Genomic DNA, 12,854 nt, shown 5'->3' on the forward strand with positions numbered 1-12,854 from the left:
AAAAGGCAGGGCACCCATGGTGGCGGTGGGTACCTGGGTTATAATGGGAGTTAGTATTAGCCTTTTCACCGGCTAACACTAAGCGCCACCTTAGTAATGGATGCGAACAGTCAGTGTCATGATCTGTGGGTATGTGGACCACTGTAGTGGGGTAAGTGCTGGCCAAGCAACAGTGTACCAAGTCTATACAAAGTCCAAGCACAAGGGTACCTGTAATAGTCAAGACAGTAGCAGCGGCTTGGGCCCAGATGGTACTTTGACGGTAGGTGATGCAAAACGTGGCAGGATGTACCAGGCTTGGTAGATGACACCAGACGTGGTGTATCACAGCAGGTGTAGCAGATGGCACAACACAACTCCAACACTAGAGAGGGTACGGGAACAAATACAGCACAGGATACAGGTAGCAGGGCACGGGAACACAGGGAACAGGATACCACTAAGGAACCATTTGCAAGACTAACAGGAATACAAACAATGCTCAGGCAAGGAGTGAAAGGGCAGGGCCCTCTTTATAGTCCAGGGTGATCTGGGAGTAATTTAGTTAATTCTTAACAAGTGCGCTGGCCCTTTAAGGCAGGGCATGAGCCCGCGCGCGCACCCTAGTGGTTACTTCAGGACAGGGTGGCCGCATGTGCTGGCATCTTCGGGGAAGAAGACATCAGCAGGATGAAAGGGGTCTGCGGTCTGCGACCGAATTAGTCAGCCAGCGCCTTTACTAAGGCAGTAGTAATAAAGGTAAAAAAATTACATACATAGAAATAATATTTTATTGCAATAAAAAAAACCCACACAACCATCGTGAACCATTTTATTGAGTCCTCGAATCCGACATAATCCAACACCAAACCTGTAAAAAAAAGCACAAACACAAAAAAACTAAATTAGTAACACATGTGGCAGGCTTAGATACAGGGCCATTGTGTGATACTATCTGTCGGACCCTGTATCTAAGCCTACTACATTTTAGGCTTAAATAAAGGTCCCCAGCAGACAGTAATCTTATACAGTATTACTAAGATTACTGTGTGCTGGGGCCCTGTATTGCAGCCTACAATGTAGGACAGGATCACATATCGACCATGTATCTATGCCTAACATGTGATAGGCTTAGGTACAGGGAGCATTAGACACGATTGCGACCACTGTGACCCCTATAGCTATGCCATGCTGCGGAAGTCATGGCTCAAAATATATTAGACTGAAATTTAGGCCGGATTCACGCGAGCGTGTGAGTTTTGCACGCGCAAAAAAAGGCTGCGTTTTGCGCGCGTTGCAGTTCCGTGTGTCATCAGTGAATGGTGCGTGGCTGCGTGATTTTCACGCATATACCATCCTTATGACATGCGGTTTTGATGTTTAGAAAAATAAATGAAGGAAGTGCTTTTATTTTTTCCTTCATTTCTTTATCTACTGTTGCGCGAATCACGCAACGACACATGGAAGTGATTCCGTGTGCCGTACGCGATTTTCACGCACCCATTGACTTTAATGGGTACGTGATGCGCGAAAAACGGCCAAGTATAGGACATGTCTTGAGTTTTACGCAGCGGACATACGCTGCGTGAAAATCACGGACTGTCTGAAGGGCCCCATTGACTAACATAGGTTCGTGCAACGCGTGTGATTTTCACGCGCGTATCACGGACGTTAAACACGTTCTTGTGAATAAGACCTTAGGCGAGTATTTCAACCAACACTCATTCCAGGAGATTTATCCAGATCCTAATCATTGGTTATATCAATATATCGGAAAGGAGTAAGACACACAGACATTGCTTGTATGCTCAAAAATACTCCTCTGAGGTTTTTTGCCAAAGTCAATTACAATAATATCCTTCAAAAGGGGTGTAGGCTTGAGATTAACCAATCAGAGGCAATGTGACAATAACTCTGATTCAGCCAATTGCATACAACGAGAATATTTTATATTGAGCCAATCACAGACCTACAATACATTTCAAATGCATTATTATAATTCTTCATTAGATGCTGACGTCAGGTTTGCAGCCGTCTAAAGAATACAATAGCTTGTTCTTGTAAGACGGGGAGTCATACTCACATACATATGAGAATATAAGGATACAGAGAAATAGTTGCAACTGTGATAACGTTATGTCTGGGAGTTCAGCCAGACTGCTATTTGCTAGCTTTGTCATGGTTATGCAAACAACATTCAAAAAATTGCAAATATTTCTGAAATAGCAGGGGGGGGGTCATTACAGGTGCAATAAAATCCAGCCTGCTTGATAATTCACAATGTAATTTAATACAGTGAATATAAGCAAATTGACCATATGTAAAGGATCTGCCTGACACAGCTTCTGTGTCGACGCCCGTGGTTACTCACTCTACACCTGCTCCTAAGTATGGTCGAGTGACTCCTTCTTCCACCAATCAGTCGGGGAGGCTGAGGAGTGGGAGAGCCTATCACAGCCTGGCCAGACAGAGCTAGCTCCCGCCCTCTGTCTATTTATACCTTCACTTCCTGCTCCTCCTTTGCCTGTGATTCTTTCAGTCTGTTTCCTGGCTCTGCTGCTGCTGCTTACTACTTGTCTTCTGCTTCATATTGACCCTGGCTTGACTGACTATTCTCCTGCTCTGCGTTTTGTACCTCGTGCACTCCTGGTTTGACTCGGCACGTTCACTATTCTCCTGCTCTTCGTTTTGTACCTCGTCCACTCCTGGTTTGACTCGGCTCGTTCACTATTCTTGTTGCTCACAGGGTTGCCGTGGGCAACAGCCCCATTTCCCTTCGATTCTGTGTACCCTTGTCTGTTTGTCTGTCGTGCACTTAGTGAGCGTAGGGACCGTCGCCCAGTTGTACGCCGTCGCTTAGGACGGGCCGTTGCAAGTAGGCAGGGACTGAGTGGCAGGTAGATTAGGGCTCACCTGTCTGTCTCCCTACCCCGCCATTACATAATCAGAGGCCCATATACCTTTTCTACCCTGGTCCCTGTCACAACTATGGACCCCCTTGAGACCCTGGCTCAGCAAATGCAGGGCCTCTCCCTACAGGTCCCAGCCCTGGCTCAGAGCGGCAACCAGCAAGATGCTACCCTGGTAGTGCCCCCCACCTCACCTCTTGAACCCCACCACAAGTTGCCTGACCGGTTCTCAGGGGACCGGAAGATTTTTTCTCCTTTCGGGAGAGTTGTAGGCTCTATTTCCGTCTAAAGCCAAACTCCTCAGGTTCAGAGAGCCAGCGAGTGGGTATAATTATGTCCCGGCTCCAGGACGGGCCCCAAGAATGGGCCTTCTCCTTGGCTTCTGACGCCCCTGAACTTTCCTCTGTTGACCTTTTTTTTTCTGCTCTCGGGCTCATATATGACGAGACTGACAAGATTGCCTTTGCCAAGAGTCAGCTGGTGACCTTACGTCAGGGTAAGAGACCCGTTGAGGAGTACTGTTCGGACTTTAGGAAGTGGTGTGTAGCTTCTCGGTGGAATGACCCTGCCTTGAGGTGCCAGTTTAGATTGGGTCTGTCAAATGCCCTGAAGGACCTGTTAGTTAGCTACCCCTTTTCTGACTCTCTAGATCAGGTTATGGCTTTAGCGGTACGACTTGACCGACGTCTCAGGGAACGACGACTTGAACGTTTTTGTGCCTTCTCCTCTGGCTCCCCCATGATGGCTCCCAAAGTTCCGTTGCTTCGTTCTTCCACGGAGAACTCGGATGAACCAATGCAACTCGGGGCCTCCGTGTCTCCCCAGAGAGTTCCGCAGGAAGAATGGTCTCTGCTTCTACTGTGGTGATGACAAGCATCAAGTGAACAACTGTCCTAGGCGTAAGAATAAGCAGCCGGAAGAACTTCCGCGCCTAAGTGATCATCGGGGAGGTCACTTGGGCGCACAGGTATTTCCCGTAAATATGAAACCTAATAAAATATTGCTTCCCTTTCAGGTCTCTTTTGGTGGTAGGTCTGCTACCGGCAATGCCTTTGTGGATTCAGGGTCTTCTGCTAATATTATGTCTGTGGAATTTGCTATGTCTCTAGCTATGCCATTGATTGACTTGCCTAAACCTGTTCCGGTAGTGGGTATCGACTCCACTCCTCTTGCTAATGGTTATTTTACACAGCATACCCCTGTTTTTGAACTCCTTGTTGGCTCCATGCATTTGGAGCAGTGCTCTGTACTGGTTATGCAGGAATTATCGTCCGATTTGGTTTTAGGCCTTCCCTGGTTGCAGTTGCATAATCCCACGTTTAATTGGAATACTGGGGATCTTACCAAATGGGGTAATGAATGCATGACGTCATGTTTTTCTGTTAATTTTATTTCTCTCCCTGAGGAGGTGAACACTCTACCTGAGTTTATTCAGGACTTCGCTGATGTTTTTTCTAAAAAGGCCTCTGAAGCGTTACCTCCTCATAGAGAATACGATTGCGCAATCGATTTGGTACCAGGAGCTAAGCTGCCTAAGGGTAGGATATTTAAAGAGGTTCTGTCACCAGATTCTCAAACCCCTATCTCCTATTGCATGTGATCGGCGCTGCAATGTAGATAACAGTAACGTTTTTGTTTTTTTTAAACTTTCATTTTTGGCCAAGTTATGAGCTATTTTATATATATGCAAATGAGCTTTGAAATGGACAACTGGGCGTTTTTTTTTTCGTTATGTCCAACTGGGCGTGTATTGTGTTTTTAACTGGGCGTGTTTATGTGTATGACGCTGACCAATCAGTGACCAGTCAGCGTCATACACTCCTCAACATCTGCACGCTCCTCTCCTGAAATATTCTGTGCTGCTGTGAACTCTGCTCTTACCATTACGTAGCTCTCAGTCTGTTACCTCTCCTCCACTCCTGTCCTCAATAACACCTTCACATGATTGGCAAGTCACCACCCTGCACAAGATCCTACTGCACGGCTGACAGCCGTCAGCTGTATAGCTAACAGCATGGTTGTGTTGGAAGCGCGCCCTGCTGTGTCTCACTTAGCAGCTGGGTGTGTTCCCCTCATCTAGCTGCTACGTTCTATCCTGACCGCCGGTGAATTCTCCGTGCGGTCTTCGCAGTGCTGCTACCCCGTTTACCTACGGGAGTAGAACGCGGCTCCTGAAATACTCTGTGCTGCCTTAAACTCTGTGGACAGGTCAGGATCCTGTTTTTTTTAGATGCTGCTAGGGAACCCGCTCGATCCACTATATAAGGATGTGCCTCCATCCTCTTCTGCCCCAGTCACTTATTCCCAAGCACTGTAAACTTTCAGATTGGTAGCGCTGTGAATATTCAGAGAACGTGATTGGTTTATGTGCAGGGTAATGAACATACAGACAAGCCGTAGAAGACTGAATTCAATGAAATGCTCAGCCCTTAGTCAGTCTTCTACTGCTTGTCTGTATGATCATTACCCTGCACATAAACCAATCACATTCTCCTAATATTCACAGCGCAACCAATCTGAAAGTTTACAGTGCTTGGGAATAAGTGACTGGGGCAGAAGAGGATGGAGGCGCAGCCTTATATAATGGATCGAGCGGGTTCCCCAGCAGCATTTAAAAAAAACAGGATCCTGACCTGTCCACAGACTTTAAGGCAGCACAGAGTATTTCAGGAGCCGCGTTCTGCTCCCATAGGTAAACGGGGTAGCAGCACAGCGAATTCACCGGCGGTCAGGATAGAACGCAGCAGCTAGATGAGGGGAACACACCCAGCTGCTAAGTGAGACACAGCAGGGCGCGCTTCCAACACAACCGTGCTGTTAGCTATACAGCTGATGGCTATCAGCCGTGCAGTAGAATCTTGTGCGGGGTGGTGACTTGCAAATCATGTGAAGGTTTTATTGAGGACAGGAGTGGAGGAGAGGTAACAGACTGAGAGCTACATAATGGTAAGAGCAGAGTTCACAGCAGCACAGAATATTTCAGGAGAGGAGCGTGCAGATGTTGAGGAGTGTATGACGCTGACTAGTCACTGATTGGTCAGCGTCATACACATAAACACAGCCAGTTAAAAACACAATACGCGCCCAGTTGGACATAACGGAAAAAAAAAACCGCCCAGTTGTCCATTTCAAAGCTCATTTGCGTAAATATAAAATAGCTCATAACTTGGCCAAAAATGAACGTTTTAAAAAAAACAAAAACGTTACTGTTATCTACATTGCAGCGCCGATCACATGCAATAGGAGATAGTGGTTTGAGAATCTGGTGACAGAGCCTCTTTAATCTCTCTTGTCCCGAACGTGAAGCCTTGAGAGAGTATATCCAGGAATGCCTGGCCAAGGGTTACATTCGCCCCTCTACTTCGCCGGTAGGTGCTGGCTTCTTCTTCGTAGGGAAGAAGGATGGTGGTCTTAGGCCGTGCATTGATTACCGAAACTTGAATAAGGTCACTGTAAGGAACCAGTATCCCCTTCCTTTGATTCCTGATCTCTTCAATCAGGTTCAGGGGGCCCAATGGTTCTCTAAGTTTGATCTACGGGGGGCTTATAACCTTATCCGCATCAGAGAGGGGGATGAGTGGAAGACTGCGTTTAACACGCCCGAAGATCATTTCGAATACCTCGTCATGCCCTTTGGGTTGTGTAATGCTCCCGCGGTCTTCCAGAATTTCATAAATGAGATTTTAAGAGACTACCTGGGGGTATTTCTTGTAGCGTACCTTGATGACATCCTAGTGTTTTCCAAGGACTGGTCCTCCCACATTGAGCATGTAAGGAAGGTGCTCCAGGCCCTTCGGGAAAAAAAGCTGTTTGCTAAAACCGAAAAATGTGTGTTTGGGGTGCAGGAGATACCATTTTTGGGTCAAATCCTCACTCCTCATGAATTCCGCATGGACCCTGCCAAGGTTCAGGCTGTGGCGGAATGGGTCCAACCTGCCTCCCTGAAGGCGTTACAGTGTTTCCTGGGGTTTGCTAATTATTACAGGAGATTTATTGCTAACTTCTCGGTCATCGCTAAGCCTCTTACGGATCTCACTCGCAAAGGTGCTGATCTCCTCCATTGGCCTCCAGAGGCGGTCCAGGCTTTTGAGATCCTTAAGAAGTGCTTTATCTCGGCCCCAGTGCTGATTCAGCCTAACCAAATTGAGCCATTTATCGTGGAGGTTGACGCCTCCGAGGTGGGAGTGGGGGCTGTTTTGTCCCAGGGTACCAGGTCCCTCACCCATCTCCGTCCCTGTGCCTACTTCTCCAGGAAGTTCTCACCCACTGAGAGTAACTACGACATTGGCAACCGCGAACTCTTAGCCATTAAATGGGCATTTGAAGAGTGGCGCCACTTCCTGGAGGGGGCTAGGCACCAGGTTACGGTCCTTACCGACCACAAGAATCTGGTTTTTCTAGAATCTGCCCGGAGGCTAAACCCGAGACAAGCTCGATGGGCGTTATTTTTTTACTAGATTCAACTTTTTGGTTACCTATAGGGCTGGGTCTAAAAATATTAAGGCTGATGCACTGTCGCGTAGCTTCATGGCCAGCCCTCCTTCGGAGGAAGATCCTGCTTGTGTTTTGCCTCCAGGTATAATCATTTACTCTGTTGATTCTGACTTAGTCTCCGAAATTGCAGTTGATCAAGGTTCAGCTCCCGTGAACCTTCCTGAGAACAAGCTGTTTCTTCCCCTGCAATTCCGGCTAGGGGTACTCAGGGAAAATCATGACTCTGCACTATCTGGCCATCCAGGCATGCTGGGTACCAAGCACCTCATTACCAGAGACTATTGGTGGCCTGGGTTGCTTAAAGACGTTAAGGCCTACGTCGCCGCTTGTGAAATTTGTGCTAGGTCCAAGACTCCCAGGTCCCAACCAGCGTGTTTACTATGTTCTTTGCCCATTCCCCAGAGACCTTGGACCCATATCTCCATGGATTTTATCACCGATCTGCCTCCATCTCAAGGCAAGTCGGTGGTATGGGTTGTAGTGGGCCGCTTCAGTAAGATGTGCCACTTTGTGCCCCTCAAGAAACTACCCAATGCTAAGACGTTGGCTACCTTGTTTATCAAACACATCCTGCTTCTCCATGGGGTTCCTGTCAATATTGTTTCTGACAGAGGGGTACAATTTGTTTCATTGTTTTGGATAGCCTTCTGTAAAAAGTTGGAGATTGATCTGTCCTTCTCCTCGGCCTTCTATCCTGAAACTAATGGCCAAACTGAGAGGACTAATCAGTCTCTAGAACAATATTTAAGGTGTTTTATCTCTGACTGTCAATATGATTGGGTCTCCTTCATTTCCCTCGCTGAATTTTCCCTTAATAACCGGGTCAGTAACTCGTCAGTGGTCTCCCCCTTTTTCTGTAATTTTGGGTTCAATCCACGGTTCTCCTCCGTTTCACCTGGTGGTTCCAACAATCCTGAGGTAGATGTCGTTCATCGGGAACTGTGCACAGTCTGGGCCCAGGTTCAGAAGAACCTAGAGGTGTCCCAGAGCATACAAAAGACCCAGGCAGATAGAAGACGTTCTACTAGCCCCTTGTTTGCGGTCGGGGATCTGGTGTGGCTGTCTTCAAGAAATTTGCGCCTTAAAGTCCCATCCAAAAAATTTGCTCTCAGGTATATAGGGCCATACAAGGTCATTGAAGTCCTTAACCCTGTCTCCTTCCGACTGGAGTTACCCCCATCTTTTCGAATACACAACGTGTTTCATGCCTCCCTCCTGAAACGCTGCTCCCCGTCCTTGGCTCCCTTGAGGAAACCTTCGGTCCCTGTTTTCACCCCTGAAGGCTTAGAATTCGTGGTGGCCAAGATTGTGGACAGCAGGATGGTCCAAGGCTCTCTCCAGTACCTGGTCCATTGGAGAGGATACGGGCCTGAGGAGAGGACTTGGGTACCCGCCCGAGATGTTCACGCTTCAGTATTGCTCAGAAGGTTCCATCTTCGTTTCCCCTATAAGCCAGGTCCACCTAGAAAGGGTCCAGTAGCCCCTCATAAAAGGGGGGGTACTGTAAAGGATCTGCCTGACACAGCTTCTGTGTCAACGCCCGTGGTTACTCACTCTGCACCTGCTCCTAAGTCTGGTCAAGTGACTCCTTCTTGAACCAATCAGTCGGGGAGGCTGAGGAGTGGGAGAGCCTATCACAGCCTGGCCAGACAGAGCTAGCTCCCGCCCTCTGTCTCTTTATACCTTCAATTCCTGCTCCTCCTTTGCCTGTGATTCTTTCAGTCTGTTTCCTGGCTCTGCTGCTGCTGCTTACTACTTGTCTTCTGCTTCATATTGACCCTGGCTTGACTATTCTCATGCTCTGCGTTTTGTACCTCGTCCACTCCTGGTTTAGACTCCGCTCGTTCACTATTCTCCTGCTCTGCGTTTTGTTCCTCGTCCACTCCTGGTTTGACTCGGCTCGTTCACTATTCTTGTTGCTCACAGGGTTGCCGTGTGCAACAGCCCCATTTCCCTTAGCTTCTGTGTACCCTTGTCTGTTTATCTGTCGTGCACTTAGTGAGCGTAGGGGCCGTCGCCCAGTTGTACGCCGTCGCTTAGGACAGGCCGTTGCAAGTAGGCAGGGACTGAGTGGTGGGTAGATTAGGGCTCACCTGTCTGTCTCCCTACCCCGCCATTACACCATACATCACAAACCCCCGCCCTTTTTCTCATATTAAACTACAGAGATTATATATTATTATTATTATTATTATTATTATAAACCTCAAACAATATAATCAATAGGGCCACAACTTACGAATATAATGCCATCACCGATCTCATGCATTTCCCCTCAGGTTTGGGGTTTGGGTCCCATCAGTGCATTGGCAAGTTCTGCACATCTTCATCCTCTTCTGTCTTCTGCTCTTCACTGACTGTTGCTGACTGGTTCACTCAGGTCTTTGACCTTTACTTTACTTTGATGATTGCTGATGTGAGCAGGACTTGGTCTGGTCCTTCTCATCTGTCAGACACTGTCTTTTGTTAGCATACATCACCGGGCTGTACTCAGCACCTCATATTGTCAGCCTGGGGTGAGTTCCCTCGTAGGCAGATTAGTGGAGTTTTATTATGACTGTCACAAACCCATATCGAAATCCTCTTCCTCTGGCAAGTTGTTTGTCTGCATGGCTGCTTAGAATTGTGACACTGCCTTTAGTTCATGACAAGCAAGTTGTATTGGCTCAGGCTGTGCCTTCCGCATCTCAGTGATGGAGTTCATCATGTTAAAGTCTTTGATTTAAGTTTATTGGCACTTGCGGGGGACCCAACCTTTATCAGTTGTTAAAGTAAATGCTCATATGGTAATAACAACATCTGCATACTCTATAAAAGTTGTTCTATGTACATACATTTACAATAACAGGCCCTTAAACTAAGTCAAACAAACACCTATATATAAGAAATACTTCTCTGTCCCGCTGGACAGGGCACCTAGAAAATGTGTAGTTACTGGGTACATTTTATTTTGCACTTGGTGTTACACTTTTCAGTGGGATTTGTACCTTGATCTTAACGGATTACCTGTTATAGCTCCTACCCACAGAAATATTCACAGATACTATGTTTTATCTGACGTGTCTCAACCCAATTTTTTTTTCTTACCTACTCTGCTATTCAAATTAACACCCTTATACATATACGTAATATCTTAGGAAGCTAAAAACAACTTGTATTACCTGGGAAGGTCTCTCACGGTCTCTTCGTGGGAGGCGGGTATGATGATTAGGTTGGCACCGGTCTGCCTGGACTGTTCTGTAGGCAAATCAAATAGCTCTAACAGAATTTACCAGCAACAGCTGTAAAACCTGGGACCTACCAATTAGATCTTACCAAATTGATCCTTGCAGTCTTGGAGGCATATGTGAGGTCATATACCATCAATGCAAATGCCATCAAAAGTGCCTTGGATGCTACCGGTTTACCTTCCTTATCCGTCCACATTCTATTAGAATCTGGTTTTCATGCCTTCCGCTCCCAGTTGGACACTTCCTCTGGCGAACAATCTTTTTCATTGCATAATCATTAATTGATCATAATCAGGTAATTCATTTGAAGGAAAGCATTAACAATGACATCTTTATGTTAAACATTCACATTGGGCAGTAACTAAAAGTGATACATGCAAACTGATTTTTCTTCTTATATATATATATATATATATACACACACACACACACACACACACACACACACACACACACACACACACACATACATACACACATACATACATACATACATACATACATACAGGGCCGGCCTTAGGCTACAGGGTGCCCTGGCGGAATTGCGCTTTGGTGCCCCCCATCAATTTGCCATTGTTATATATTGTGGTCATTTGGTGCTTTTGTTTGTACTGTATGTTTTGTTAAGGCTGCTTTCACATTATGTCCTGCCTGTCAGTTTATCATATGCAGCGGAAAAGCTCCTGTTGCATACATTAAATGGACTCAAAAAAAGTGCAGTATAATTTTTTTTTTTTACTGGACGCCACTGGATAAAATAGCGCAGTCCCACCAGAACTGAGGCTTTTTTTTTACCCTCCATCAGGCTTATGGGACTGTTTACCATATGTTCTGGTAGATTTCCCGGTGAATATGTTAAACGGATGTAATATGAAACGATCTTTACTCAGTTTTCTTAAAGGCTATCTTTTGTCTGACAAAAAAAATATTAAAACTGCTGTCCACGTGTGCAATGTTGGTACTTTTTATCACTTCCTTATGGACATGTCCATAAACAAGCATCCATCCCTATATGACCTGAGAGGAGCACCTAAATATTGTGTGCGTGTATATATATATATATATATATATATATATAAATTTAATTAATGAAAGATGACTGCACGGGATCTCTTTATTTAGGGCTGAGAAATATATTGCAGAACCAGTAACGCATATATATTTCTTTTGTGAAATTAAGAAAAAAAATTTTTTGGGACAAATATCCACAAATAAATTATAGCATGCAAACAAATATGAAGGAATGGGGTCTAGCCCTCAGCATAAAAATAAAAAAAAGGTGAACCCTACTTAAGTCATGTCCGGGGTAAAAAGCCAGGTTTAAAAATTAGGCTATAAAGGAGAGTGAGCATTTAAACCAAGATTCTGAAAATAAGTACAACGCACCAAGTGAAACATATTTTGAAACTGCAACAACTTTGATTTTTGAAGGTTTCATTAAAATATAACTCTTCGTGCTTTAACTCTTGCAAATTCATCAATTACACTGTTCAGGTCCATTGAGTTTAACACATGGTTTTCAATAGATAACACTGCAAGGGAAGATCATTTCTCCTCAGACATAGTTGACCTCAGATACGTCTTTATCAGTTTCAGTTTTGAAAAACTGCGCTCCCCTGATGCAACGGAAACAGGAATTGTCTGCAAAATTCGAAGGGCTATCCACATATTTGAAAATGTATCTGTGAGGCCATTTTTTGTTACAAAATTGAGAATCTGCATTGGTGTTAGGGTATGTTCACACGGCAGCGTCCGTAACGGCTGAAATTACGGGGCTGTTTTCAGGAGAAAACAGCTCCGTAATTTCAGCCGTAATGGCATGTTGAGGCGCTTTTTGCTGCGTCCATTACGGACGTTAAATGGAGCTGGTTTTCCATGGAGTCCATGGAAAACGGCTCCATTTACGTCTGAAAAAGTGACAGGCACTTCTTTGACGCGGGCGTCTTTTTTACGCCCCGCCTTTTGACAGCGGGGCGTAAAAAAAATGCCCGTGTGCACAGAAGATCGTAAGACCCATTCTAATGAATGGGCAGATGTTTGCCAACGCTATCGAGGCGCATTTTCGGACGTAAATCGAGGCGTAAAAAGCCTGAATTACGTCCGTAAATAAGCCGTGTGAACATACCCTTACAGTTTCCTCAGGAAGAAGTGTCTGAATATGCCTGAGCTCTTCAGCTAGTACAGCACCATTTATATAACAAGCGCTGCCACTTGTCAGTGATGTCTGCAATTGCAAACAGCT

Source organism: Rhinoderma darwinii, chromosome 1, assembly GCF_050947455.1.
Source record: "Rhinoderma darwinii isolate aRhiDar2 chromosome 1, aRhiDar2.hap1, whole genome shotgun sequence".
NCBI classification, from domain to species: Eukaryota; Metazoa; Chordata; class Amphibia; order Anura; family Rhinodermatidae; genus Rhinoderma; species Rhinoderma darwinii.